The following is an 8,248-nucleotide window of genomic DNA, read 5'->3' as shown; positions in this document are numbered from 1 at the left end:
TTCAGACCAAAATTCTTTATAAAACTCGGCTGGAAAACCATCTGGGCCTGGGGCTTTATTATTTGGGAGATGCTGTAGGGCTTCACTAAGTTCACACAATGAAAGAGGTAAATCCAGAGCTGCAGCCTGGCTGTCATTTAGTTTTGGTAGATTTATATTATTAAGAAATTCTTCAATTTCAGTATCAGATGGGTTAATCTGTGGTGAATATAAGGCTTCATAGAAGTCTCTGAAAGAGTTATTTATTTGTTGTGGGTCATGAGTAATAATACCAGTCGAGTCTTTAATAGAAAAAATAGCTGTTTTTTCTTTATTCAGTTTTAATTGCTTGGCCAGGAATTTTCCAGATTTATTTCCATGCTCAAAGTTTTCCAAACGCAGCCTCTGCAACATAAATTGTGTCCTTTTATCAATTATTTCATTTAGCTCCAGTTTCAGTTTCCTCAGGCTGATAATTGTATGTTCTTGTGGTGAAGCGGCATAGGCAGTTTCTAAAGATTTAATTTTTTGTTCTAATTCTAACACAAGTGCTTTTTCTTTATTTTTCCTATGCGAGCAGTAAGATATTATTTTGCCCCGCATTACTGCCTTTCCTGCTTCCCAAAGAACACATGGTGATATTCCTGGAATATCATTATATTCTAAGTATGCTGACCATTCCTTTTTGAAATAATTAATAAAATCTTCTTCTTTAAGTAATGATGTATTAAATCTCCAGTTCCTGATTGGTGGTGTGACTCTTTTCTGTGTCAGAGACATAGACACCGGTGCATGATCGCTAATAGTGATAGGGTGAATCTGAGTGTCTGTGATATCCATCATTATGGAGCTGCTAACTAAAAAGTAATCTAAGCGGGAATGAGATTTGTGTACTGGTGAGAAATAACTATAATCTCTCAAAGTAGGGTGATGTGAACGCCAAGCATCGCAAAGTCCAAAATCCTTCATGTACTGTTTAAGAATGTCTGCAGACTGCCAGTTCCTCTGACTCACTGCTGTACTGAGCCTGTCAATATCTGCATTAAGTACCAGGTTGAAGTCTCCTCCTATTACAAGTGTGGTGTCAGAGTGATCTGAGAGTGAAGTGAACAAAGCATGAAAGAAGGAGGGGTCATCAACATTTGGTCCATATATACTAGCAATACATAAATCTGTATTCTGTATAGATAAATTAAGTATTATAAATCTACCTTCAGGGTCTATTGTACTGTTGCTAATGTTAAAGTTTATCTTCTTGTTAATCAATATAGCTACACCTCTTTGTTTGGAGTTATAGCAGGCTGAGTACGTGTGAGGGAACTGTGGAGAGGAAAGAGTGAGCACAGATGTTTTGGACACATGTGTCTCCTGTAGAAAAACAACATCTGCTTTTAAGTCTTTTAACCGATTAAAAATTTTTAGTCTCTTTTCCCTCGAACCAGCCCCGTGCACATTCCATGAGACAAATCTGAGTGTGCTCATATTTAAACTAACTGATGGACTGTTGTGTGCTCACTAAGGATGTGTGTGTGTGTGTACATATGTTCTGTATGTTGGCGTGTGCCCTTTATATTGATGTGTGCGTGTGTATGTGCGCTGTATGTTGGTGTGTGTGCATCTGCGCTGTATGTTAGTGTAGTAAACTGTAGCATTGTAAGTGACGTAAACATATTGCTGAGTGCAGAAAGAAAAAAGACGTGTAAAAAGTGACCTAAGTGACATAAGAATGAAATTAGATGAGGGGAAAACAAAACAGAACAAACAAACAAACAAACGATCACGGTACTATGCTGACTCGTCGGCGTTAATGGTACTACTTAGACAGATTTAGACTATTTAATGGTACTGTTTAGATGGTTGAAAAAAAAACTCAGAAAAGAACGTTAATATGGACACAGATCACCTGATCGATCAGCAGAGCCATGGCGTGGTGTTTTTGTCTCGGTAAAGCTGTCCGTTTACATACAGTTTGTCCACGGCGATGACAGCCCGGGAGCCTCCCTGCATGAACTTCTTCCGGATGGGGAATAGGGCCTTGCGTCGCTCCAGAATCTCCTTTGGAAACTGGTCGTTGACGCTGAAGTCCGTCCCTCTCAGCTCCCGGCCGCGGCTCTTCACCAGCTCTTTTTCTTTGAAGTGTTCGAATTTGGCCACGATCGGTCTGGGTCTGCGTGCTCCGGGTCGCTTCCCTCCCAGGCGGTGGACTCTATGGAAGGCGATGGTCTTCACGGCGTCCTCCGGGAGCTTCAGGTGAGTTTGGATAAATTCCTTCACTGTAGCCTCCGGGTCCTCCTCTGCCTTCTCCGGGATACCTGAAAACACAAGATTTTCTCTCATGCTGCGGGCCTGAAGCTCGATAATCGATTCTTTAATTTTCTTATTTTCTTCTGAGAGCCGGGTCGTTTCCTCGGTGAGGGAATTCACCAACTCTCTGAGGACAGCGTTTTCAGCAGCCAGTGTTTCCACCTGATGCTGGCTGAACTCGACTGACTCCCGCAGGGCCTGAAACTCCTTGTGAAGGATTTCAACCAGGGCCAAGCGGGCGTCAAAGCTGGACAATTTGTTATTAATGGACTCCAGAATGTCCACAATATTGGTGGTGGGTGGCGAAGTTGCCTCTGGGGAATCTTCTGGGCGGCTTCTTTTTGTGGACGGCGTTGCTTTGCTGGTGGAGGGAGTCGGCGTCTTGTCTGTTTTCCCCATGACGACTCGCTCAAAACACCCGTCGATGTACCGCAGCAAACTATCCAGGTCCTCTTCACCGTCCTCCAGATTGTTGAAAATAATTTAAGTTAGGCTAAGAAACTACCTATATTTTTTAGTTTTAAGCCTGTCTAGTTATAAATTGGCGAAAAAAAAAAAAGGCTAATCACGCAAATGTTTGCTGATAGAGTCACGCCGCCATTAACGATACTGCCGAGATTCACAAAGTCTCGCGTGACTACAGCATAGTCTCCTCTAACGTTAAACTCACGCACAAACTTAATCATAGTGACAAGACAAACTAAGGTGGTGATCTTGCAAAATATTATACCTGCTAAGCATAAGTATGTAAACTTTGTTTACCTTACAGCTGTGGTTCTCAAACTTTTTTCTTCACAATCCACATCCATAATCCTTTATCGCATATTAATAATAAAAAAAAACATCCAAATTGATTTTAACTTAGATGAAGGTTGTGCAATAGCAGCATAAACACTTGTTCAAGTCACATTTCCCATTTTTCATCTGGTTGTCCACACTTCACAGTTTGAAAAACACTCCCTTGAAGGATTCATATGTTGATATCTCATGTAATATGTAAAATGTTATATTGAAGTTATTCTTCTTATGAGTATATGTGATATAACCAGCTTATCACTTTAGCAAAAGACGTATAATGAAATTATGCCCACATCCACTTTATAGTACATGTCGTTTTCTGATAAAAAAAAGGTTCAACATGAAAACGAGATTTCCTCCTTCAAGCTCAAAAGAAATCCCCAACGAGAATGATTTGAGTCCTCAAAGTATTCATTCCTGCAGTTTGGCTTTAGGCTGTGCTAACAGGAAAAATAACAAACTAAAACTAAATGAGCCAGAAACCATCTTGCAAGCGAATGACACCAGCTGTGATGCCAATGAGCTTTCATTTTGATGTCAGCTACACACCTGTCACGTTTTGTGACTGCAGGTTGCAAGGATGTGACTAAATCTGTCTACAGTCGCATAAACACCTGCTGAAGTACTCAAAACGGCCTCTGTGGCAGTTCCAATCATTAATGTTTCTCCAGGACCGTATTTTGCCGTGATGACAGAAAAAACAAATATACATTCAAAAGGTGGTCCCCCCAATGTCGAGGGGGGGGGGGGGGTGTTGCGGTGGCACGACGGCTCTATGTACACAGCAGACGGTGACGATGGAGAGACGTACCTGATAATGTTTCCTTGTTGCACCGTAACAATTAATCTGATGTTCAGCATTTATTGTGCATGACGTTCCTCACAGGTCATTTGTGCCCCATGACCCTGCGCCCCACCAGTGGGGCGCGCCCCACAGTTTGAGAAACACTGGCATGTTGGGAGTTACAGTAAAAATTCGAAAGAATGTAGGACAGGGGCATGGAGTAGGGAGCTAAAAGCCTCTTGGCCTTCTAATTTCAGTGCCATTTAGCTTGTGCAGTACTCACGAGTTGGATTACACCCATTTTCAGACATATAAATCCCTGCCAAAGCACTCAATAACCACCTTTGTGGTAGTTCCTGCTGTAGTAAGTGGAACACATTCACACACAGATGCACACATGCACCAACATATTGACTCAGCAGATGAAAACACAACCAGCTAGTAAGAAAAAGAAATAAAGAACCTGCACCTACTGATCCTAGAGATACTTGCATGATTGCATGTATAGTGTTATACAAAAAGTGCAGAGCACAGCATGCTGGCCGACTTTGGTAAATGATAGTCAAAAGAGAAGAATCCACAGGAGCTGGAGGATGCTGGCCTCTAACCTGCGGGTATCAGACTGGAACCAGTCAGCTCCCAAGACAACCTAAAATATGTGAGAGCGAGAAAGAGCCACAGTTACAAATGCAATGCCGCTAAACAGTCTCTGAGTTGTGTAACATTAATGAGGGAAGATTAGTGAGTAGTGCAACATGGACTTGGAGTTCAAAATCACATACTATGCCTATACCATGCACTATATTCAGTATATGTACTATTGCATAACACACCATTTGTGTAAATGAACAGTCTGTTTGGATGCACTACAGGTCACTTCCTGAGAGCTGTTCTGTAGAGACATGATTTACAAATATAGAAAGGATATTAAGCCCAGCAAAGGAAAACCATGTATTGAAGCATTTAAATGAAATTGGTATTTACCTTAGATTTCAGGCGCCTTGATCACCATCCAGCAACATCCGTCATGCGCATTATGCTTTGTGGAATATTTAGAGTTGTGTAGTTTCTGGTGCCTGCATACTCTAATAGTCTTACACCTACTATTCAGTACATATTTGGGCACACTGCTTACTTTTGTCTTCATTAAAGTGCACGCAACTTCCTGTATTACACTGAGCTTAGGCACTGCCAAATCTTGCAGATGGTCTACAGTATTTAAGTCACCCAATAAGCTGTGACAGTGGGGAAATCTGCTATGAACATGACCAGAATCACAAAGGATCTATATGAAATCTTGCCCTCTGTGCTTATTACCTGCGACTTTCATACGGTGACATGAGCAAAATGTCTTCTGCTTAAAAGTTCACATGAATGTAATTTGTAGGTAAATTGGGCTTTACTGTAAGAAGCAGATGAGAAGCAGATGTCAGATGAAGGTACTTTTGATCACCTAGACCAGGGGTGGGCAACTCCAGGCCTCGAGGGCCGGTGTCCTGCAGGTTTTAGATGTGTCCCTGCTCCAACACACCTGAATCAAATGGCTGAATTACCTCCTCAGTATGCAGTCAAATTCTCCAGAGTCCTGCTAATGACTTTTATAGACCTAGCAAGGTGACTATAAATGTTTTGCTATATTTTGCTATAAGCTCCACAAGCATACACAATGCCTTCACAAGATATTTACATACAGTATAATTAATATTCAGAGTGGGCCCAAATGCTGTTTGGGAAGATTGGCAGCTTTTCAAGACAATGATGTGTCATATTGTAGTAATTCCCATCATCTGGCAATAAGACAAATGTTCCCTTTTAGAAAAGGTTTTTAAACCTTTCAGCAGTTTGGTTCAGTTTTGGAAAATGAGTGCTAACAAAGTACAAAGTAGTCTTTATTTTCATAATTTTTTGTGCAATTGTATATTGTATAATTATGTACGTTGGACACAAAATCCCAAATCACAAGTGTATTTGCCTCAAAACGCTTAACACGTAAAAATTATAAATAAGTTTGGTGTTTACAGCACAATCGGCTGAATGCTTGATTTCACCAGGCTCTCACGTCTCCTGGAGCCCTTATCTGTAAAGATATTCAAAACCTTAATTGGTACTTTGTAAATCAGAGCACCCTCCTCGGATTTTGCTCCCTGTAGACCTTATTGCACCAACAAAACTGACGTTCTTGATCCATCTATCAAGCTTCTACTTTGCGAACAGGCTCGCAAGAAAATTAAACTCCCTAATTTGCTAATCCACCCCACCACCAGCCTTTTTTTTTCTACAGAGAATCATAACCTCTCAGTTTTGGAGTTGCAAAGCAAACTTGTCTTGAATGACAAATTTCTGGGAATCCATTAACAAAGTCATTACCCCAGGCTTAATGGTGACAAAAATTCTAAAGCCTTTTGGTCCTGATGTCATTTTGCACGAATTTCAGTGAAAGCACAGCTCAGGCAACTACGATGTAAAGGACGTTTCTCTTTGAAATGAAGCAAATTGCTTTTCCCACATTCCCTATTGTGGTTCAGTCTCACTCAGGAGTGCCAAATGATTTTTATCAAACCTTTGAGATACAGCAGCAACTAATCTGTCTCTAACAAAACAGAAACGACCCATTCTATTTTTTTCTAAGCCAAAGATTGTGAAATTTTTTTTTTTTTTTAACACTGAGAGACGAGAAGCAGTAAACAAAAACTGACATTGCCTTGTTCCACTACAGACGTCAGCTTCAGATGACAAGACTGACAGAACCATTAAACAGCCTCTTCCATATCTCACATTCAAATCATTAAAAACAATAAATAAATAAAAATCTCTCATTTGCCTGATGTGAACATTAAAAAGCCAGATGGTATCTCTGTATGAAATATGTCCATAGGCCATTTAGGGGTCTGACATTCATGTTGAGTGTGTGTGCACATGTAAGGTGCGATCACTTCTCTCTCAGAAACTGACTTCAGTGTTATTTGATTCCCCTGATGTCTTGCTGTTTGCTCTCAACAGGTTTTTTATCATCTGATTCCCCTGCTGTCTGTGCTCTCAGTAGGTTTCATTATCAGATTCCCCTGCTGACTCTCTCTGCACGCCTTCCCCTCTCCTCTTTGTTTTCAGGGCTCTTTCTTTTAATGTACAAATCCTAGTGAATGCTACCAAGAGCTCCTCTCCCATGTGGGTTCACAGTTACCCCTCTTGTCCACTGAAAGGGGTGTGCATCTGAACTAACACAGAGCTGTTTTATTCTCGGTTTTCACGGCCAACTCCGTGAGCTGCATGAAAATTGGGGTGCATTTTGTCATTTTTTTTTTTTTTTTTTTTTACACTGGATTTTCATTCCATTTGCATTATGCCTGTTGCTGGTACCTGCTGCTCTCATTTATGCTGGAGTAAATGCAGAGCTCTATGTGAGGTTGGTCCACATGCATACAATTTTAACATAATTATTTTCAAAATGACATAAAGAAAATAATCGGTTGAAAGCAGAGTGGTCTTTGTTCTGTTAAATTTTCTAACAGAAGCCTATAGAGTTATTTTATGATGCATGCCAGTGTTTGAGCTGTAAATGTTTTTTAAGCTTGCACAAAAATTGTGGTTATGTGGCTACCAACAATTCAACACTCACCTCCTGCTTGCTGGAAAAATTAATATGCAGGCTTGTTGGTGACTTCAGGCTTTGCAGAGAGTATATCTAAGTCTGCAAATCTCTCTGACTCTTTCCTGTTGTTCTTTTTGAAAATTGCAGATGGGATCATGATTGTCTATATCTTCTATCATACGCTTACTATTAAAATGGCAGATGTTCACATTAAACGTAGCCAAAGTTTTAAATAATGAGGTCGCTGTGAGCCAAAAGCTCAGACATCAGATTGCTCTAAACACTTGGTTTCAAACAGGATTTATTTTAAACTCTTTGCTCTATACAATGCCAGTGAGAGCAGGTATTCCTAGTCCTCTCATCTCAGCACCAGTGACCCGCTGTTCAAGCTTTCTGTTTACAAGGTGCAGCCACCCAGAAGGTTTTCTTAAAGTGAAGATGGAGTTAAAGGGAGGGGAACTAAACAAGCTTGTTTCAGATTGCAGATGAACTGTGGGGCTGTTAATCATGCAAAGCTATTGTTGTAAAATCCAAGAATGAAAATACGGAGGTCCAAATGATCATAATATGTCTGCGTATCCAGCCCTCAGGGTTTGGAATCAAGTGGTGCAAAAGGTTTCTGTGGTTCTTTTGACCATAAAAATGACCAGTCTTTAAATCTACTGGAACCTACTGAATTTAAGTTGAGCACAACCATCTTACTCTTTCAATCTTCCTCACCAGCCATCCATGAATAATTACAGCCACAATAAGGTCAAATGTCTTCATTATCATTTCATTTGTGTGTAAGGAAA

This window comes from Archocentrus centrarchus, chromosome 17 (genome assembly GCF_007364275.1).
Source record: "Archocentrus centrarchus isolate MPI-CPG fArcCen1 chromosome 17, fArcCen1, whole genome shotgun sequence".
Classification (NCBI taxonomy): Eukaryota; Metazoa; Chordata; class Actinopteri; order Cichliformes; family Cichlidae; genus Archocentrus; species Archocentrus centrarchus.
Note: the sequence above shows the minus strand (reverse complement) of the source record.